This window comes from Microcebus murinus, chromosome 16, assembly GCF_040939455.1.
Source record: "Microcebus murinus isolate Inina chromosome 16, M.murinus_Inina_mat1.0, whole genome shotgun sequence".
In the NCBI taxonomy this organism is placed as follows: Eukaryota; Metazoa; Chordata; class Mammalia; order Primates; family Cheirogaleidae; genus Microcebus; species Microcebus murinus.
The window spans coordinates 36,313,349-36,337,313 of NC_134119.1; the positions used below are offsets into that span (position 1 = coordinate 36,313,349).

Consider the following 23,965-nt stretch of genomic DNA (forward strand, 5'->3'; position numbering starts at 1 on the left):
GTCTCAAAAGCTTCGCCCGTCTGCGCTCGCTCTCTGGAAATCCTCTGCTATGCGAATGAGCCCAGGCTACTCCGATGGGTGATGCTCCAAGCGTGAGCATTTTCCTAGCCAGCATTCAGCCAGCCTTGCACCGAGGCCATTCTAGATCAGCCGGCCCCTTGCTGACCCATCAGCTGACTGCAAGAGTGAGCAAAGCCAGCTGAAATCAGCTGAGCCCTCCCTAGAACCACCCAACTGACAAATAGATTAGTGAGCAACAATGAGTGTTCGTTTTTAAGTCCCTGAATTTTGGAATAGTTGATTACTCAGCAACAGCTAACAGATAAACCCACAATCAGCAACATCCGTAAGTATTAGGGCAGCAATGGCTGTGGGAAGCTACTCGGCAGGGATGAGAGGGGAATCGGGTTTTTTCTGTTGATGACAGTGAGCTCCCAAGGTGAGTGGTGTGAAAAAGAGAGGAGGAGAAGAAGGGGAGAAGAACCAAAAACACACAGAGCATGTGTGATTGTACGTGGAAATGCCCAGAGACTCTCCAGGGGGACAGGGTGGCCAAAGGGTATTGAAGATTGATGAGCTATTGTGTTGCCAGGAAGTGAGCATTCACTCCATTTTGCCCCCCGCATTTTCAACATGTTCTACGTAAGTCATTAATGCAACACAAGAGTGGGAAGAGGTCCTGTTGTTGTTTGAGAAAACTAAAGAGAGAGCTGAGCATGTCTCCTGGGTGAAGTGATGTGGTATAAAGATAGTAAGCTTGGAAGTCAGAGCCCAGGTTGCTGAGCCAGCCCTAAAAATATGACCCTCCATGTCTGCTCCCTCATGTGGAATTCACAGGAAATACTGAAGAGTGTTCAGACCTCCACGGGCCACTGAATCTGTAAGGTTGGAAGAAAGAAGGCTGGCCATGTTTAGCTTCATTACCAGTGCAATACAGATCTGCAGCTGATATTTGAGTAACATTCCTCCCATGTAAAGGGTAAAGGGAATCTATCAACACCACTGAACACCTAAGCCCTATCTCATGTAATTCTCACAACTGTACAAAGAAGCGCTTGGTTACCCATGTTATATTTTTAAGGACACTAAGTTTCAGAGACATTAAGGAACGCACTGAATTTCACACATAAATGGTATTCCAAGTCCAGGATCGCTTGACCCTAGCCCACTAATCTTTTGATTCCACCACAACTGCCAGAAGCATTTATCCACACATTAGGTGTACCCACCAGCTGTTTTGTTTGTTGTTGCTGAAATTTAAGTATAACACCTCCCCTAGCAACCTGCAAAGGTCCTTAGCTACCTGCAATGTTTAACAACTGCTTCTACATAAACAGCGTCTCTGGGTTTCATCTTACAGTGTAGTGGGTTCAGGACAGCTTTTGTCTGAGATGTTGCAGCAGGAAGAATGCCTTGGCTATGATCTGGCAGTTGCCTAGTAGGGACTTGGTCAGGTGTAGTCTCTTGGGAAGCACTGGGGCACAGGTGCTCCAGATGGGTGAGGCAGTTTTTCACTGGAGCATGGAGTGTAGCATTAGCCCAAATACCCAACTTCTAGGAGGCAAACACAGATGTTCTGAAACTGTGGTATCCACCTCTTATTTTTTTAGATCTCCAGGGTTCAAAGGAAGTCTCCTAGAGGCCACTGCAAATGGCAAGTGGAAGAGTAATTCAATTAACAACAACAACAGAACTAATATATCTATAGCACTAGGCAGTGTTCTAAGAATTTTGAGTACATTAACACATTAATCATGTTTTCATCCTTATTAGCTACATATGACATTATTGATAGCCCCATTTTACAGGTGAATAAACTGAGATGCAGAGGGGTTAAGGAATATAATCAAGGTTTCACAGTGAGTGGCCCACCAGGGTTTTTCACAGGCAGTTCAGTTCCATTGAACATGCTCCTAAGCACCATAGCATACTATTTTTCAGGCAGAGAAATTGTGCATGCGCACACACACACACACACACACACATATGTCTTCATGGGACTAATATATTGTACTAACAGGACTCACAGGGTGCAATCACAAAACAACTTCATTTCCCTTCCCCTCGACAATTGCCCTTTTAAACTTGTCCCATGGTGGGGGGCGGTGTCCCCTGACCCCGGATGAACTCCTGGATAGATACGCAGCTTCCCTATTCCCTCTAGGATAAGCAACGGAACTCCAGACAGCTTAGCTGCCTAAAACCATCTCTGTTTACTGATGAATATGACCAGCCCAGTGTAACACTGGATACCCCGAACCCCACTCAAAGTGAAAGCTTCTGCCCTCACTCGACCCTGCAGCAGGCTGGAAATCCACCGATGGGGAAGAGAGGCTGGGTCTTTCTGCACTCTGCTGTCTCCTTCCATCCACCACCACACCCTGATGCTGGCTCTGACCCCCTGGTTGAGGGAAGGAGAGATGAGCAGCCAGAGGCTTAAAAATGTCTTCATCAGTGACCGCTTGCATGAATTTGGTCTCCTCTCCCATGTCAGATGTTTGTAATTAACTCTGTCTCTTGTGAATTGTTTTTGTGGGGTTTTCATCTGCAGTTACTTAATGCGGGTGATATATTTTCCAATCACCCTTTACCTGTTAGTTATATGGCTATCTGGGAAAAAAATATCCTTCGACCTGGATATACATGTATCCTCTAAAATTTGACATGTCCGTCAGTTATAAGTGTGCAAACTCTAATGGAAATTTAGCATGTCCTTACGTTATGAATGCAGTTATTAGCAGTACTTGTGATTCTGCCACCACTGAAATCATAGTTTCATAGTACATCGTAATTGCGGAGATATTTCACAATGTTGTTTTCACTTATCACTGCATCATGAAATAGTAGTTATTAGGACTGTTGCCATATCTGGTTATTTAATGTATTAAGAATTTTGAAATATTTTGATTATTTAAATTATGATCAGTGTCTTTGCCAATTTTATGAATTTAATGTATGCACTTAAGACAGCAATCTGAGACGGGTGGTGGTCATCCCTCCACCATCCCATCTCTGCTGTGGTCCCGTCTCCCTTTCCGACAGCCTTCTTGTGCAAAGTCCCTTTAAGGCTTAAGGCGATAGAGTTCTCTCTCTCCTGCTCACAAGGCTGACATCTCCATGGGATCCATGCACCTTCACCAGCGCTTGGCAGCCGCGCAGGTGCTCCCTACCCACAGACCATACTCCATCTGCTGTTCAGGTCTGCTAGTCAGCTGGTGTGCACTGGCGGGGCATCCTGGCTGTGCATATGTTAAAGTGCTCTCGGAACAATTGGTAAATATTAATAACTTCTGCTCTGAGCTCCCCGCACACCCTCTGCCAATGCCCTGGCCTCCCCAGCCTCTGCACAGGGCTTCCAGACCTCCCACTCTTCAGAAGCCTAAGAAGAAATACTTGGCAAAGCAGGACCCTGCAAGAGCTGACTCCAGTTGTACAGCTGAGTTCAGTTCTCATTTGTCAGTGCTCAGGCCTCACTGGTTGTTGGAACCCTTTGGAATATCCACCCTATCCACTGCATCCAAAGGAAGCAATCTAGCTCCCTGATTGGGTCTTTCCAACCTCTCCCCCTAGACTTGAAGCAAGGGAGGGGGCACATCCCCTCCTACCCCACCTTCTTGGAATGGCAGCAGGAAAATGCTCCAATACATTTTCCAAAAAAATGCTCCATTTAATCTAGCACCTCAATCTTTTTATATCTTTCAGGTGGCTTTTGAACCTTATATATTGAGGGGCCATATTAAATGTTCATTCACTGAAATTACAACTGACAACCAATTCTAACACACACATACACATGCACACACATGCACATATGCCCACGTACACCTAACTGTTCTTGGCCATAAGCCATTCCCACGGGGCAGACCATTGAACTTCCGATTTTTCAGCATTGACATTTGGAAAAGCCTTAAACTTGAAGGCAGAGAAAACTAATAGCCCGAGGCCTCCTATCCAAAGATAGATTCCCTAGTCCTGAGCTGTCCCCTTTGTATGGCATTGCAGTGCCTCCTCCACATAGGAGGCTGGCCCTCCTGCCCCTCCTGTTCTGACATTCCCTGCTACATACCCAGTCCCCCCACCCCACCCCACCCTGCCCCAAGTTTATTACCCAGGTATAAACTGTCAGGCCCTGCCTGGTCTGTGTTACAAAATAGACACAAACCAGCAGGCCAGACTGCCATGGGCTGATTTCCTGGGTAGCCAGTCTGTCACTCTCAGGTCCTAGTGCCATTTTAAGAAAATAAAATTCTAGAACGTGGAACAAACAGAGAGAAAGCCCCTGCTTCATTTGTTGTTGACGTGTCAGTGCTTCGTGGATTTGACTCTTAGAGGGTAGGCATTGTCTTGTTACTCTGGCATTTAACAGGGTCTGCCTTCAGTGACTCAGCCAGGGTTTCCTTAGACAGTAAACAGCCACTTATTGCCTTTTACTCCACCGAGAAAATGAGATTACTCCTTGAGGAGATCAGCAACTCGCCACCGCTGTCGAAAGGGCGCTTTGCCCGTTTGCTTGGCTGCGAGACACCACGCAGCCCCAGCTTGTTTAAAATTAGCTTCCCCATAAATCACTGGCACAATGAAGTGCCTGCCGCTGCCCTCTGACATATTTGTGTCTCTGTTTATTTTTAATGATGACATGGCTTTTTCTGTCTCCATTTGGCTCTTTATTTTCCACACTCCTGAAACACTACATTCTGTGCCAGAAGCACAAAAACCTAAGAAACTGCAGGGAAGAAAGATTTCCCTATCTACCAGCCCACAAAGGTAGTGGGGAAACTGAGTTAGCCCTGGGGTGTTTCTGTAGGAAACTGCCTCTTTTCTACCTGGATCAGATTACTATATCCTAAAAAGGTCCCCCTGTGAAGGGGCAAGAGGGTGATGGCGATGTTCTTCAACTTGATAGGGGTTTGGGTGATCCCGGTGTGTTTGCAAAACTCAGTAGATGTGCATTTACTTAAGATTTCCAAGTTTCGTTACATGTGAATTTTTACGTAAGAAAGAAAAAGTCCGAATCAAGGGGAAAGCTGGGGAATTCCTTCGTTTATGAGTGCTGCTTTTTGAGGAAGAGTACTTTTATTTTCTTCTCACAATTTTTGGAGACTCCAGTTTCCAAAAATCAACTGGAAAATTAGGGAGGCAGAGCTTTTAGCACATACTGCCACGGTACACGGCAAAAGGACACTGCTTTGGCAAGAATGTGGACAGGAACATTCATGGTAACTGTACCTTGTAGAGACAGTAGTTTGCCCTGTGTTTCATTCTTGAGAGAGTCAGTTGAGGTTGAAAAAGCCAAATCCCTGCAGCAGTGCTCGATCACGTGAAAGCCGATTAGATATTAGAAGTCGGTTAAGTGTTGTGCAATTAACCTGTCCTCTGAGGAAGGGATATATTCCTCCCATGCAAGAGGGTAGGAATCTGAACAATAAACTATCAACCAAAATATACAAAAGAGAGTGTTTTTCCACAAATGGAGATTATGTACCCGTTTGTTGGCAAACACCAGCTCTTGATAAATTTCCCCTTCTTCATGGATGAGTATTCTGAAAAAAAAAATATTCAAAAATATATTTAATTGGATATAAGAATATGCCTACAAAATAATCTGTTAAAAAAGGCAGAACAACATTATATAAGAAAGTAAAAGGATAAGAAAAGATTTCAAAGAATATGACAACGAAATCTGCATTTCAGGCGGTGAATCGAAGAGTGAACACTGTTTGAACGTGAGATGCGAAACTAAAGTGTGATTGGAGAAGTTCTCAAAGATTGCCGACGGGAGGGACAAAGGGAGAGAGAGAGGCAGGATACAAGCTATGGATTTGAATGTATTCCTGAGGAAGTAGCCAAACCGTTGGAAAGGAAACAACAAAAATAAATAAATAAATAAAGGCCGAGAAAGGACCTTAGAATGCATTGCCAAGAAGTACAAAATATTTCGGGGAAGCTCATGAAAACGAGCCAAGTGTGGTTCTATGCACTACAGCCATGCAAAATAGGATCAAAGGTTAGGAGAATGAGGATTGGAAAGTTTTGGTAACTTGACCAAAGCCAAGATCTAGAATGGGCTCTCAGGACTTTTATTATAAAATCATAAATTAGAAAAATCAAGTCTGTGTTATTAGTTGGACATGCTAAAATGCGGTAAGTGACCATTTTGAGACTCAACTGCTCAAAGTTGTCACCTCGCTTGGAACCTCATTGTTTTTCAATGTTCCTGCCCCATTGCCAGGGAACAACGGAATAACTTCCATTGCTTCATTTCATTTCAACCATTTCTCTTTACAGCATTACTGTTGTGCTGCTTCATCAGACACTTTTATGCAAGTCCTTGACCAAAAAATCTACAAAATCCAGTAATATGCATAAAAAATTTCAACATAACATATAAAGCACAATGTTAAGTTGTTGAGAGAAACAGAGAGAGAAAAAAAAAATAGAGAAAGAAACAGAGTTCACAAAAAAGCATTATTTTTGTTTTATATGGTACTTTTCCTTATATTTTGTCAACATATTTGTCATTTTCTTTGTTCTTGTTTCTTCTTGTATCTCTCATCTTCCATCTGGGTTTGTTTTATAATTTTCATTGGCAGCATCTGCTAGTGCTAAACTATTTATTGATCTTGATCTTAAAATGCCTTTATGTTACCTTCATTACTGAAAGATTTTTTTCTTGGGCTATAGAATGATAGGATGGGAGTTTCTTTTTTTTTTTAGCACACCGAATATGTATTTTTTCCTGACTTCCATTGTAGTTGTTAAGAAATCAACTGTCAGTAAATACTATTTGCTTGAAAGTAATCTCTCTTTCTTATCTGTCTCATCTTAAAATTCTTCTTTTTGTATTTGGTTTTCTTTCGAATCACTACAGCATGCCTGAAAGAAGATTATTTTTTTAATTTTCACTTGATATTTGTTGGGTTTCTTGGATGTATAGATTAGTGTCTTTCATCAGTTCTAAATATTGTTGAGCCATTATCTCTTCAAACATTACCCCTGCTTCATTTTCTCTCTTCTTTTGCTTCTGGCATTCCTATTGTATATATGTTAGAATTTCTATGTATATCCTACTGTCCAGTACAGTAATTAGCCTCTCGCCACATGTGGCTATATTAATTTAAATTTAACTAATTAGAATTAAAATTATAATCAGTTTTTCTGTCTCGATAGCCACATAAAAAATACTCAACAGCTACATGTGTATACTGGTTACTGTGTTGGAAAGCACAGATATAAATTATTTTTATCATCACAGAAATTTCTATTGTTCTGCACTGCTCTCTATCTGCTACATTTTCTTCTGTATTTTCTACCTTTTGTTTTTTCTTTATCCTTCATTTTGCTAGACTTCTGACCTGTAGTTTTGTTTAATAATTTTTCTATCAACTCTTCCTAACTTGCTGGTAAAATTATCCATTCAGTTATTTTTCCTCATTTCTAGAATGCATGTTTGATTCTTTTTTGAATCTCTATTGTCCCTTTTTCTAGTCACTGGTTCCTTGCCAATATTTTCAAGCTTGAATTTTATCTCATTGTATATAGTGAGCAGAGTTGTTGTATAGTCTGTCTGGTAATACTCCTATTTGGACTTCTTTGGGTCTGCTCCTATATTGTTTTATTTTTGCTGGTTTTTTTTTTCTTTTTTATGGCATTTCATCTCTTCATGTATCCAGTTATCTCTGATGTGTGCTGGGCATTGGTTTTAAAAACAAACTTTTAGTAATAAATTTAAGACTTGATTAAAGTTGTCCTCCTCCAGAAAATATTTTTATTTGTTTTTTTCCAGAATGCCAGTCATACCATTTCTGGCCATTTAATATAATTTAATACCTGCAATTTTCTGGAGAGTAAAATGATGCAAAGCTGTCACCTTAACTGGCTGCCTCAGCCCGTAGAGTTTCAGCCCAAAGTGGTAAAGGCTTATCAGATCAGTACTCTTAATGGAGATAATGGAGATTGCATTCAGAATTTTTGTCCCTTGAACGATATTGGACTATTAGTTGCTTTTCTGTGGGTCTACCCATGAGAAGGGAAAAATAGCATTTCCTACCAGATTCCATGGCTGGATTCCTAAGCTCTTTTAGATCTCTTCCAAGTATTACTCTTTATCTTGTTAGCTCTTTGATACTTTTCAAACATGATATTTACACCTTATTCAGATAGTTTATTTTCCTTAAAAAAAAGAGTTTGTACAAATGACTTAGTCCATAATTACTGAACATGAAATTTACTTATTATTTTAAAATTCTTGATGGACACGCTTGGAGCTCTTACTTGAGGGGAGAGGGAAGGCAAGAGCAATGTGTGTAACCTTAACATCTGTACCCCCATATTATACTGAAATTAAAAAATAAATTTAAAAAAAGTATTTTTATTAATATTAATACTTGGGGCATAATTATCAATGCCAGAACTCTCATCTATGTTCTTCCAATTTAGTTCAGGGACTTTATGTAGATACATTGTTTTGTGTTTCACCAAGTGTTCCATTGAGACCAGTCCTCAATGGAACCATTTCTCAATAGACCATTGAAAGTCTATGGAGATTTTTTTTTAATTCATTCATTTTTTCATCCATTTACCAAAGCTTTAAGCATTCAGTGAGTACCAACTATGACTGGAGTTGTGCTGGGCACTGAAGATGTGATAATGAACTAATGGAAAAGGCAGACAAAAAAAGTCAACTGATTAATAAAGAAAATAATTCCACATGGTGGTGCTATAGGGAAGAAGTGAAAGGGTTGTAAGATTGAGAGGTGGGATAAGAGAAAGTGAGTGTGACACACCATATTGTTAGGGGTGGCCTCAGTGAGGTGATGAAGAACAACAAAAAAAAAATCTGATGAACGATAAAAATAAAGAAGCAAAGAGAAGAATGGATGGGAACCATGGTAAAAGGCCCCAAGGCTTGCCAATAAGTAAAATGGTAAAAGAGGAAGATGTGGGGTCAGCAGAAGGCTTTCTAGCACGTGGATTCAGTGTCCACGACTGGTCTCAGTGGTTCTCTCAATGGGTTTTGTGTCTCACTCGCCCTGTCCATAAAGAAAGAGACAGATAGTAGCATAAGTAAGTTTTGGTAGATGCACAAACCTATGGATCACTGTTTCTTGAGAAAGAAGACAGATGGAAATATGGTGTAAATTAATAATAATAACAAAACAAACAATTGCACAGGGAGTTTTTTGTCCTGAATCTGCAATCAATTATTTTGTGAAATTGAGAAAGTCCTTCAATATTTCTGAGACTCAATCTGCCTATGTAAAATGAAATTATATGTCCAGTGTAACCTGTAAGAGCAGTCCCCAACCTTTTTGGTACCAGGGATCAGTTTTAGGAAAGACAATTTTTCCAGGGACTAGGCAGGGGATGGTTTGGGGATGACTCGAGCACATTGCATTTGTTGTTCAAACCTCTGTACTAATGATAATCTGTATTTTCAGCTGCTCCCCAGAGCTAGCATCACTACCTCAGCTCCACCTCAGATCATCAGGCATTAGGTTTTCATAAGGAGCACGAAACCTAGATCCCTTGAGTGAGCAGCTTACAGTAGGGTTCATGCTCCTATGAGGATCTAATGTCGCTGCTGATCCGACAGGACAGGAGGCAGAGCCTGTGAGGTGATGTGAGCAATGGGGAGTGGCTGTAAATACAGATGAAGCTTCGCTCTCTAGCCATAGCTCACCTCCTGCTGTGCAGCCCTGTTCCTAACAGGCCACAGACCGGTACCAGTCTGCAGCCTTGTGGTTGGGGGCTATAGATCTATAAGATCCTTTCTACTTTTTATGAAAGCATTTTACTTATATTTTACCCAGGAGACATTTCCTACTAGTCAACATATTGTAGTGGAATTTCTCTATATATTTTGTCATGGCTTATTGGTTGCCTAGGAAGATTTTATAATTATATATTGTGTCCTTCTTGAGTATAGGGCACTTGGCTTCCTGGGGATTTTTTCTTATTTAGCAGCATGGGAAATGTGTCCAAATTCCAAAAAGTTATATACTCAATATAATTTGTAAATCCTGTCACATGTCTATGAAGTTAAAATAGCACAGAATGTTGTATAAAGACTATAATAAACACCCAAGGAAAAAGTCTTGTCAGGTATAGTTTGGGAGGCTTCCTCTTAAAAACACTAACAACACAAGTATAACACATCAACATTTTGTGGGATGAAGATAAATTGACACTCAGAGGGAAATTCATAGTGATAATATAGGTTTTGAATGCAAAAAAACAAAATGAATTAATGACCTAAACATCTACCTCAAAGACTTGAAAAGAAAAGCAGACTAAATCCTCCCCACAAATGTATGGAAGCTTCTAATAACAGAAGACCAGCAAGAAGGAAATCAGAAATAGCAAACAATGCAGAAAAGTTTCCAAAACAAAGCTCACTCTTCAGAATTGTTAATAAAACAGATAACCTCCTGAAGATTGGCCAAGAAGAGAAAGAAGGCACAAATAAGAAACATAAGAAATTTACACAAATAAGAAATTCCAGAAATTTATTTAAAACCATAACATAACCACAGGAATACAATAAATTGACAACAAATAAGAACATTTTATAATACCAAATAAACACTAGCATTGACTGATGAAGAAATCGAAACCACAAAATGCCAATAATTAATTTATCTACACCTTTTTACTCTACAAAATAGTTTTATAAGTGGCTAACTGAACTTTCAAAAAAAATCTTTGTTATCTACAACTCTTATAGGGAATATAAAGAAATGTTCAGAAAATAATGTAGCCTTTGTATAAAAAGCATAGAAATCATGAAAAGGTATATATCAGTCAATATCATGTGGAAACATGGACGCAAATATCCTAAATCAATAACGAGATGTTTTTTACATCCATCAAACTTGCATAAATTAAATTCCTGGCACCTCCAAGTGTCACTGAAGTCAAAGGGGACCTGGAACATTCATACATGGCCAGTAGGAGTGTAAATCGTACAATTACTTTAGGTAGTAAATTGACAATATCTAGTAAAATTAAAGATGCCTCTATTCTATGAATCTATAGATTTATATTTAACTATGTGTCATAGAAAAATCCACAAATAGGTATTTGTTCATTGAAGCATTTATATAATAGAGAATAGTTGTAAAAAATGAAATGCCCAATAGTAAAATGGATTGATAAATTGCATATAGTAATATGATCAAATACTATAAACTGTTATAATTAATGCACAATTTCTATGTGATTCAAAATACACAAATTTCAAAAATACAATATCAAGTGAATAAACCAAACTGTAAAAGAATATTAGAGAAGGATACTATTTGCACAGCTTTTTAAAACACAAAAGACAATGTAATGCACTGTTTATATATGTGTGTATGTGCGTCTAGATATACACAGCACATTTATTTTATTAAAAATAGATAGGAAATGTATACATCAACTGTAGAACAATGGCTTTTGAGAAGAGTAGAAAACAAAATTAAGAAGGCATACGATGGAGCCCTGAAGTCTGTCTGAAATACATACACACAGACACACACACACACACATATATCTTTAAAAATTTTTGGAAACAACTTAGGCTTAATATAAGCATTTTGACATCTAGGTGAAGGGTGTCTATTAGATGTAATATTAAACCCTACTTTGTAAAGTTAACTGCTAGGACTAAGTGAGTTAATGCATATAAAGAGCTTAGAGAACAGAGTAGGTGCTCACTATATGTTGATTGTTATAATTTTTCCTCATTAGAGATGGTGAATTTCTAGACAGCAAAGCCCACTTAATATTTATCCCTATGTTCCTTATGCACACCACATGATCTAGTGCAGAGGAGACATTCAGTAATTTGGTTGATTGAAAGGGATTGAATGCACATATCTGAAATTGCTCCCCTCATCTCCAACTCCCAATAGTCTTCACCTACATGCACAGGTATAGGTAAATGGGAGGGCGAAACAGATTGGCATAAGCCACTGGCAGAAATTTTAGGTCTTAGTATTTGACTCTCACAATCAGTTCCATATGTGACCTGGTTTATGGTTTCGGGGCAAGTGATTACTTTTAAGTAACCAACCAGCAGAGTTTATATGTGTTTTGAGATTCTTGGAAGAAGGTTGATTACATAAATGCCAACTACATTAGTATTGATTTCTCAAAGAATAAAAAGAAAAACCCCAAAAAACGGTCAGCTGAATCGACTATTTATTATTCCTTCTATTCTTTAACCATTGCAGGAATTTCTGAGGGGTGGGGATTTCAAAGCTATTTCAAGATCATCACATATAAAGCATTCCTTAGTATATAAGGCCTTAAGGAGGAGAAATGGGCTTTGGCTGACTTCACCCACAAGCTGAACTCCATAAATATTATATAGTTAACACACGATCCAGATACTTTAACTTCACAGAGTTCAGGAAAGAACAGCTTTTGTTTATGGTGAGTTTTCTGATGTGTTGAATATAAAGTACCAATTAAAGTGTAATCGGAATAGCTGTTTGAATTTTTGGCAGCATATCAGAAGGAGTTACGGAAAGCAGGGCCTTTTCAATGATAGATATGATTTTGCAGAGGTCTTGCTATGGCCTGGACAGGGCACTCCTGGCATGATTTCAAACCATAAAACACACACAAATCTAGTGAAATGCATCCTATTCCAGGGCTCCAATCCTCGTTGCCTTAGAAATGGTTTCTCCATTTCCAAGGCAATTCTGGTTTCAGAATACTTTGCCTGGAACCCAATTCTTATATGCTAAGCAGATCCACTGAGGTCTAGAATGGCTAAGATCCTAGAGCATTTTATCATATCATTGCCACAGTCCAGTTCTTTGTAGATTTTGATTTGGAAAAGGATTCAACCCATTGGAACCTGAACTTTTTCTGCTCGCTCCCTAAATTAACTTCTCTTGTCATAAGTTTTCACAGAACTGAGTTCCTCATCTTCAGAACTTTTATATCAGTTTGTAATTATGCACCAAGGAATGCCTGAATGGTTCCAAACTGATTATAGGGAGGAACTGAAGTGCATTATGCAATTGAAAGACTAGGAATGGTAAATAAGTAGAAAAAGATTTAAAAAAACAACAAGGCAAACATGTATGGTTGACATAAACATGGAGCAGGAACTACAGCAATAGGTTCTTGGATAGAGTCACTGAATGGGACTAATAGTCACTTCGGAGTCTTAATTAAAATCTAAAGAAAGAAACCTGACCCAAGCTAAGGTACAGTCAGTGACTAGCTCAACTTGTAACAGCTTCCAAAAACCAAAAATGTGCAGTTGACCTTGTAACTAGGATTGCATATGGCACTCAGCCAAAATCCACCAACTCTCTCCAGGGCAAAGAGTGACAGCTTTGCTGCCCTGCCGCTGAAACAGGTTGGAGCTCATATTAAACTCTGCCAAGCAGGGTCTGCCACTAAGCTGAACACCTGTAATTCACCCATCTGTGTCCCTCAAGTCCTCACCCCAAAGTAAATGGATTCTGAGCTCTAACAGCTGTCTGGGGGACTCTGATGGGCTGTTCCCAGCAGGAAAGGCTCTGGGAGATGACACAAGCTGTGGGTGTGTTTCCAAGGTCAGAACCCAAAGAGGAAAGTTCTTTTGATTCTTTCATGTGTGGAGATGACAAAAGTGGCACAGGGTAGGATCTGTAATTTCAAGATCATTTGAGTAACTACCATACATTGTTTATCCCATTACTGAAAATAAAGATAATCATAGTTGATGAAAGAAAAGAAAGTCCAGACAATGAGAGACCATTTCATCTAGGAGTGTAAGGCAAAAAGTAGGGTAATTGGGGTACAAATTTGGGAAATGAAAGTCATATCCAGCCTCTTTATAAAAGTAAGAGAGAGTCAGGAATATTTTAAATATACATACACTGAAGACTACCATGTTCACAGCAATGGTAGAAAAAATGCATATGTTAGTCCTGGGAGCAATAAACAGGATTATTTGGAAGAGAGAAAGGAAAATACACACACTGATCACCTACAATAGGTATGGATAATCTTAGATGCAAAGTACTTGTAACAGCAGACTCTTGCCAACATCAGCAGCCATTGACATAAATAGATCATTATATTAATAAATAAGTGAAACAGTTGTCTTCTCTATAGGTGATGTTTTAAAAGTAAACAATCTTAAAGGCTGAACAGCTGAGGCTCCCTTGTGACTTGAGCCATAATCACAATTTTTTTTCAGGCAAGCTTGCATACTTTTTCATATCTTAATTTTTAGGTACTTTGAGTAAAACAAAAATCTATTAAGATAGCATTTATCTGCTGTTACTAAGGTTGGAATTTTTCATTTATTCATTCTTTCACTCACCAGTCGTACATTTATCAAATTAGCTAATAAATATTTCTTATGCAAGTGCTGGGAATATAGTGATAAGTAAGATAAACAGTCTCTGCTTGCAGGCTGGTACTCAACAAGTGGTCACCCACAGTGTACCTTTTGTGTTTGTGCACACAGGAGAAAACCAGAAGCAATAGGCATGATATTGTCAAAAGCAAAGCGCTAGGAAATCAGCTTCTAACTGCAGGCACATGTGTGAGGAGTTTGACCAAGTTTAGCTCGTTACCATCACGGCAAATACTTACTGAGTAACTACCTGTGCTTGGTCCTTGGTGAGCAACAGGGATGCTGAGATTCATCCACACAGCCCCATTGTAAACAGGATCAGAATGGAGGGGAAAAGGCTCTGCAGTCCTGTTTGCATGAAGCATCCATTTTCCTGCAACCGTATACAACTGAGTAAATCAGCGCATACATCTGAGTGTTTATAACGTATCAGGTACTTTGCAAGGTGCTGGGAATGAAGACTGCTCTTTGCATCTGTCCACTCACCTGCCTACCTACTCTTCTGTCCATTCAAAACATTTGATGAGTGACAATTATGTGTTACATGCTTACGCTTACTTAGGAGATAAAATAAAACAACACAAAGTTATGACTTCATGGAACTGATGTTACAGAATCAGACATGGACAAAACATATAAAAAACAATTAGATACACAGGAAACTTAAAAATTCTTATATTTGGGAAGATTTCCATTTCTAGAACTATAAAATGCCAAGAGATTCTGAGAGAAAAAAAAAGAGATCCACAGATACTATTATGGATTTCAACACAATTGGTTCAGGAATTGATAGTATAAGTAGATTAAAAACCAATTAGAATATCTAACTCCTAAATGATGTAGCCAACCAACCTGACCAAATTTATAGAATACTGCCCCCAATTATGTCAGAATACACATCCTTTTTAAGTGTACATTGAACACTTATCAAGATAGATCATAACAATTTTCTCAAATTTTAAAGAATTATCGTCTCTAACCACAACAAAATTAAACTAAAAATCTAAAAAATAAGTTTTCTAGAAAATACCCAAATGTTGAAATTTAAATAACACATTCCTAAATCCATGATGCAAATAGGAAATTACAGCAAAAATTAAAATACATTTTAATGATTTAATGAATGAATGATGAAGACACATCAATTCAAATGCTCATAGAACATCCACCAATATAGATCCCTAACAAATTTCTCAGTAAATTTAAAAGATTTGGAATTTCACATAATACGTCTTCTAACATAGTAAGACTAAAGAAATAATAACACAAAGGTTTCTAAAAAAAATCACCAAATATTTTAAATGTAAACAATACATTTCTAAATACATGGTTCAAATAAAAAATGGCAAGAAGAATTAAAATATATTTTGAACTAAATGGTGATGAAAGTACAACATGACAAAATTTGTGGGATGCAACTAAAGCTGTGTTAGAAGGAGATTTATACGTTTAACTTCTACTAGAAAAGAAAAAAACTTTTAATATCATTGATCTACCTAGATGTTAAGAAACGCTTAGAGACTACATCACTCTTAATAGTAAAATACTGAATTTAAGAGGTTCCTCCTCTCATGTCTTATATTCAACTTTATCCTGGAGATCCTGGCCATGATACTCTGCATAGAAAATTCCAAGAAATATTTCTTTAAAATGCTAAAACTTAGCATTTTAGCAGGTGAATTTAGTAAAATTCACCTTGTCAGGTGAATATAGTAAAATTATCAGGTATAAAGTCAATACATAAAAATTAATTATATTTTATAATAGCAGAGAAGAAATGGAAGTAAAATTTATAGTAATATCATTTAAATAGCATCAAAATATAATACTTAGGGAAGAATTAAAATATTTGTGAGCCCTATATACTGAAATCCACTAAATAAATGGAAAAACTTAGCATTTTCATGAGATATCAGTTTTCCTCTAGTTGATCCATAGACTCAACGAAAACTCATTCAAAATCTCTACATGGATTTTTTTATAAGAATGTAAAATTTTATTTTAAAATTTATATGGAAATTCAAAGAATAGCCAAAGCAATTTTGTGAAATAATAACAAAGTTTGAGGGCTAGTTGATACACTATTTGATTTCCAGATTTAATATAAAGTTAGTTATCAAGCCTGTGATATTGATGTAAACATAGATATATAGATTCATAGAAAAATAGAGAGACCAGGAATACATCAACACATACATGGTCAATTGATTTTTGGCAAAGATACCAAGGTGATTCAATAGGGAAATGATGGTCACTCAAGAAATAGTACTGAAATAATATCCGTATGGAAAAAACACCCTCGAATCTTGCCTCATCCTATACATAAAAATTCATTCACAATGGATCATATACCTATGTAAAACCTAAAACCACAAAAGTTCTAAAAGAAAATATAGGAGAATATAGGAGAAAATCATTAAGTACCTGAATTTGGCAAAAATTTCTTAGACAGGAAATGGTGTACCCTAACCATAAAAGAAAATAAAATGATAAACTGTACTTCCTCAAAATTAAAGACTTCTTTTCAAAAAGTGCTGCCATTAAAAGACATGCAACAGCAACGCTACAGACTGGAAGAAAATATCTGTGATGTATGTGTCCGATAAAGGCAGAGAGGAGAGGGATTCTGGAGAACCTGCATTTTGCCACTTTCAAGTTTCTGACATGGTGCTAAACGCGTTTAAACCTTCCCAAACTCTGCTTTTACTGACAAGCCACTGGAGCTTAGAGAAATGAAGCAACTTCCCAAAGTGACACAGCTAATAGGGTCAACCTTTCCCACTGACCTTTCACAGATAAGTCTCCGTGGGTCTTACTCAGAAAGGCAGGAGGATCACTTGAGGCCAGGAGTTCAATTCAAGATCAGCCTGGGCAACATAGCGAGACCCTAGTCTCTACAAAAAATTAAAAAGTTAGCCAGGCATGGTGGTAAGTACGTGCCTGTGGTCCCAGCTACTCAGGAGGCTAAAGTGGGAGGATCTGTTGAGCTTAAGAGTTTGAGCCTGCAGTGAGCTACAATCATACCACTGCACTTCAGCCTGGGAGACGAAGCAAGATCCCATCTTTAAAAAAAAAAAAAAGTAAAAAAAAAAAAAAAAAAGTGAGAGAGAGAGACAAAATTACTAATAAGGGTCCTTTAGTGTTTTGTAAGGAATACTGGAGAATGAGAGGCCCATGAGGTCTAGTTTCCATGTGAGTGCATAAAAGCAACCATACAAACCCTTACAGACCCTGTCTCTTTTTCCTCTGTCCCTGAAACCGTAGGCATTTACAGTGGTTTCCATTCTTCCTGATTTATGTTAAGGCCTACTCTACGCTGTTAGCTCTAGGGTAAGTCCACTCAGCCCCCAAAATCAAAACTAATAAGAGTTGATAGTTTCAAAGTAGATAATATTTAGCAACTATATTTTGAATTTTACCATTAATTTCCACTTTCCTTTTTTAAATCTAAGATGTGACTTTATAAATAGTAGGCATTCCAGTCCTTCATACTTGCTACTTCAAGTGTGGACCGTGGACTAGCAGCACTGGCATCACCTTAGAGCTTGTTAGAAATAAAAATCTCAGGGGCCACCCTACTGCATCAGAATTTTCGTTTTAACTAGGTCTCGGCTTATTCACACACACTTTAAAATTTGGCAACTCTGCTGTTTTGACCACGTAGTAAAACAGCTTCCTGCTTCCGGTAACTGCGAAGATATGGAAGCATATCCTTGGGATGTCTGGACTACAGTCTACCACTCTAATGGGCTTAACCACTTGCTAACCACATGGAAGATTTTAAGGGGAATACTTAGCATCTCACAGCCTCAGTTTCCCATCTGTAAACAAAGGATGACTCCATCATCTTCATGGACTTGCTGGGAGGATTAAATAAAATAACATTCATCCAAACACCCCAGACAAGAGCTGACATGGTGCTGGTTCTCAATATATGCAGTCCTTTCAAATGGTCAATAAAGAATGGCTGCATTTTGCATTAAACAAATAACAAAAGTCAGTGCCTCAAAGCCAATACAAACCTCTGACATTTCCTCACATCAAGGAGCAGGATCATTTGCCTCTCTTTCTGCATGTGCTTTTTTTCTTGGCCTGCTAGGTCTCAGTCGATGAGTGAGGGCAGGCAGCGCCAGCAACAGCCGTTGCCTTTAGATCGTGGCCTCCCTCCCATCCACGTCCCCGACGGTCTACTTAATAACAGGAGCAATAACGGGGTTCATTATGCATGCAGCTCCACAATCATGGCTGAGGATAAAATTAGTTTGATGCCCTGAGCGACAGCTGAACTCTAGAAAGTGCCTAAATAAAATAAAAGACAAGGAAAATATATACATATACGTACATATAATAAAGTGCATGATGAAAAAAGTTATAAAGAGGCCCATTACAAAACTTACTGTTTCCCTGGTGCTTCCTGATACTCCAGGAAGGGTGCATTGGTTACTAAAAGTCTGTTTATTTAACCAAATATCGCCTCGTTGTAGCATTGTGTGGGATAGCAGGAGAACATCTAGGAGGCCCGAGCAGGTGTATACATGTGTGTTTTTAAACCTTTTTTTGCAATAATTTTAGACTTACGGAAGAGTTGCAAAGACAGTACTGTGTTCCCATATAACCTACACATAGCTTCTAATGTTAGCATCTTACTTAACCACGGTAAATTTACCAAACTAAGAAATTAACATTCATATACGCTATTAACTGAAATTAACATTCATATATGCTACTAACTAAACTAAAGGCTTTCTTTGGATGCCCCATCCTTTCCTTTTCCTGCCCGTGGATCCAACCCAGGACACCATATTGCATTTAGTCATTGTGTCTCCTTAATCTTCTGCAGTCTATGAGAGTTTCTGCCTTTCCTTGTCTTTCATAACCTTGATACTTTTGAAGATTACTTTGCCTGGTGTTTGTCAAATGTTCCTTAATTTGGGTTTGTCTGACACTTTCTCATGAATGGACTGAGGTTATTGATTTAGGGGGGAGAATACCACAGAGGTGATGTACCTCTCTCATCACTTCTTATCAAGGGCACATGGTAACAATAGGTCTTGGAACCCCATAGGCTGTTTTGATCTGGCAATTTATGAATGCTCACTTATAAAATCAGAGCTGCAAGAAACAGAGTGGCTTTCCATTCTAACCCATCATCTAACAAGTGGGAAACCAAGCCTCCAGGTGGTGAAGTTACTTATACAAAGTCATACAAACCAGATACAGAAGATCTGGTGTTAGATTTCCAGTTAATTTTCTCATTACTGGTGATGTTAACCTTGATTACTTAGCTGATGAGTGTCTCTGGGTTTCTCTACCGTAAAGTTATTATTTCTCTCTTTCTCTGCCCCATTCCTTAGAAGCAATTCACGAAGTGCATTCCATACTCAAAGGGAGGGGAATTAAACTTCACTATTTGGAAGGAAGGGTATTAAAGAGTTTTTGGTCATGTGTTAAAATCACAACAGTAATTCGCAAATTTGGGGGAAGATAATTTGAAGTGATGCCAATATCTTGTTCTTCCCTAGAATTCTGCATGCCTATTTTTGCATGTGCTCATGGATTGTGCGTGCAGCAATGGTTCCTGTGATGTCTGGCAGTGATTTCCCCTCTCCTTCTACATTTATTAATTAGAATTCTTTTGTAAGAAAAGTTAGTTCCTTCTCCATTTATTTGTTTATTCAATCATTTATTTATATCAGTGCAGATTCATGATTTTCTTTTTACTTTATGTGGGGAGTTATAACTCAATACTACCATTATTTATTTTGTTGCTCAGGTAGTTCCAGCATTGGCCATTAGCAACTATTTCTGGCTTGCCCCCACATCCCTTTGACATAATTCTATGCTTTTTGTTCCTTGAACATTTTCTTATGTCCTGGCACTGCAAGATGTTTTGGGCTTATCATGTAGTTTCCATTCTCCAGTCCTAGAATCAGCTATTTCTCCATGGATCACAAATTTCTTTTATTGGACAATAGTATTTAGATACATGGCCTTTTCTGTCTCCCCAGATTTATACATGCTCTTTCTTCTCCTTTGATGCCATTTTCACTCTGCCTTTCCTTTCTGCCCTCTCCTTCAAAATGCAGAGGCACATGCATGTATGTACAAGCACATGCACACATACTCTCACATAAACACTATCACACACATGGACTTGCTCATATACACATGTATGCATTTACACAAGCACACATTAGAACACTCTGTTTATCCTCCTGCCTCAACTCTTGTCACCAAATAACCTTCCAAAAATTAGGAGCATGTATCTGGTATTTGGTGACTTTTGAGAGAGCTATTTCAATGGGTAGGAGAAACACCAAACTATTGTAAGAGGGAGTGTGTTCTCAAGCACTGAACTGGAGCACAATAGGTATCAGAAGTAGTAGAGTCATCATTGAATTTATTAATTTACTCATTGATTCTTCCCAGACTTACTACAGGTTTAAAATGCATCTGGCATTGCATAGAGGATAGGATTGCAAAGATGAGTAGAATAACATTCATGCTTCAAGGGTCTTGTCAAAGGTAAGCACGCCTGGCGGGCACTAAGTGACACTGTTGTCTTCCAGCAGCTCGCAAAGACTTTCAGAGGAAGGGTGGATACTTGAGGGATGGGAAGCAAGCACAGTGAGACAAGGCCTTTTATAAAGGCAAGATGCAAATTGAAAAGACCATCAGTTCACCAAGAGGTCAATGACAGGATGGGCTTTCTAATCAGAAGGAGTCAAAGAAATAGAGGCAGGAAGATGACAAACATCGTGATGTGGCAGGGCTTTCCACATAGGCAATGTCATTTCCCTAAAACAATGATGATTTTTTTCCTCGTATTTCCTAAGATTTTGTGGATATTGTTGTTTTAATCTTCTGGTGAATTATCATGGTGACAGCAGTGTATTTTGCCTGCATTTTTGTGTTGTGCAATGCTTTAAATGTTATAAAGTACATATACACACACACTTTACCCCTCTTACTTCTTTTTTTCTATATATTTTCCTTTTGGTTTGGAAAACAATGTATTTTCCAGCATGCATCATACTTTCACTACTATTTTAAAAGTACCTTAGCTATTTCGTAGCTCACTTTTATTTTTTTCTTCTATACACATGCAAACACTTCTAGGTTTTGAAAATTAAAGGTTTAGAAATGGATTTTAGGTTATTACAACATTAATTCTACATTATACACTTTTATAAAATGCTTAAATTTTTATTTTTTTCATTTTAACCAGGCAGAAAGCAGGTAAGACTGGATTTTTAATAACTGTTTTTGGTGCTTCATTGAGAGGGGGTCCCCACCCACATTTAACCTTTATTTGATATGAAACGTTGGGTCTTGTCTCAACCACTAGAAGTACATTTTTCAGATTTGTTTATTTTCTCCTTCTCCAATACCTCAACTCCCTGACCAAGAAGCAACCATGAGCAATATACATTTTTGCATTTTACAAAACATGTTTTTCCTTGAATGTAAAACAAATTGGCTGCATTCTTTAAAATACACACATACACACACACACACACACACACACAAAATAAATAAATAAATAAATAAATAAATAAATAAATAAATAAATAAAGTACATAGCCTATTTCCATCAAAATTTTATAGGCATGGCTATTTTTCTTCTAGAATTTAGTATTTTAGATTAAAAGTCTCAGATTATATAGATTTTTATTCCTTCCGAGGTATTAACATATTTATATATTTTAAAATTTCTTATAAGTTTTAATTATTTTTACCAAGACCATTTTAGCATTTAAAATTTTGTTATGTTTTTAAAAAAACGGTAAGAATATACTTGTGGTTTTCATCCTATTATTTTTACCTGGTTCTCAGTAAAGCTTTGCAATCTGCAAATATAGCTTCTCCCCATATTATGGTAATTTCTTTTATTACAAATGTTATTATTGTCTCTCTTTTCATTTTTCTCATTTCTCATAGAAGAACTATTATTTCTATTTTAGTTCTCCATTCTTTGTTCATTCTAAAATTTTCTCTCTTGCCATTTTTATCTCATTGTTCCTTTACTTTTTATTCTCAGATGTTTTCTCAAAATATCCTCCACAGGACTGATTCAATATCCCTACAATAGCAATTATATTCTCTTCTGTACTCAGTGTGAACTGTATTGGGATTTAATTTTTTTTTTTCACTAATCCTTGCCTAACTTAGTTTACCTCTAAAAATGTCTTTATATGTATATGTGTGTGTGGAGGTCCACTATCTCCTTAATTACTTATTTTCCCTACATTTAAGGATCATAATGTTCTGCATATTTGAGTGTCATCGTTTCTTGAAATTTCCTTCTGGATACTGAAATCATTTTTAGTAGATTACTTTTTCTTTAAGATTTTGGAAACTTTCTCTTCTTATCTATCAAGCCCTATAAGTTTTCTTTAGACCTATGTTTCTACTGATATCTATCTATTTTTTGTGTCTATCTATTGTTTTACAGAGAAAGAGAGAGAGAGAGAGAGAGAGAGAGAGAGAGAGAGAGAGAGAGAGAGCGCCCACACTTAGACAAGTTATTTGTAAGGGAGCTATTGGACAGTTGTCATTGTTTCCTAATTATGGTGATTTTTTTTTATTTTGGAAATATTATGAATGAAAACTGATAATGCTGTTTAAATAGGAACTTTCAAAAATTATTATAGACATTAAAACAGTTTTATATTTATTAGTTATTGTATTTTCTTCTTTAATGAATTACCTCTTGGTGTATATTCCTCTTTTTCTATTGAGGCATTCACAATTTTATAGTTAATTGGCAAAAGCTCTTTGCTTACTGGGAATATTGATACTTTATCCAGAAAATACCTAGTAAATACTCTTTATCCATTTTAAAACTTCTTAACTGCTTCTTGTTGTTTATGATTTAATGACATTTTAGAGCTCCAATATACTCCTATCCATAAGTCTCTTCTTTTTTCCTTAGACAAATCTTTCACAACTCAAGATGAGTTACATCTCCATTTGTGTGAACAATGCTGAAGGCCTGGACTAAGACAGTAGCCATGGGGACAGACTGAGGCCAGCATACTAGTGAATGTCATTAAGAGGGCAGAATCAACAGCACACAGTGCCGGATTGGAAATACCGAGTAAATCACAGTGAGAAGAGAATTAATGTCCAGGTTTCTCCCTTGAATATGTAGATAGATGGTGGTCACCACTCAAGGAAACAGGCAGAACAATTTTAGAAGCTAAGAAAATACATTTCCAATGGGGAATAATCGAATTAGAGTCGGAAAATAACGTTCTAAGATATATAAGAGGTGTAGGCACATTTGCAGGCAGAAATGAAAAACAATTAGAAGAGAGGGTAAGGGAAAGAGCTTCATAATAACAATGTGCAAGTGTTAGCTGGGGTTGGAGTTGGGAGAGGTGATTATGGGATTCAGATCCTGGGGAAATCAGGATAAAGATTTGGTCCAGGGATGAACTGGAAGGAGAAGAAAATTAATGAACTTTACTTAAGGGCCAGAGTCTGTGTTGAGAAATGTTATATTCGTGCCCATCTTTTTGCCAAAACAGCTATTATCATTCTCAGTTTTGCAACCTGTTTCAGAGAAGCTAAGTCGGTTGCCCCATGGCACACAGACTACATGGGGGCAACTAT

The 23,965-nt window shown here is 37.7% G+C and overlaps 1 long non-coding RNA gene across 1 annotated transcript; it reads left to right on the top strand.

Annotated features, from left to right (window-relative positions):
• On the top strand, positions 1–23,467 carry LOC142861161 (uncharacterized). The gene is made up of 2 exons (XR_012912539.1): positions 1–346; positions 23,283–23,467. It is a non-coding gene; the product is annotated as an uncharacterized LOC142861161 (long non-coding RNA).
• Positions 23,468–23,965: the final 498 nt, after the last annotated feature.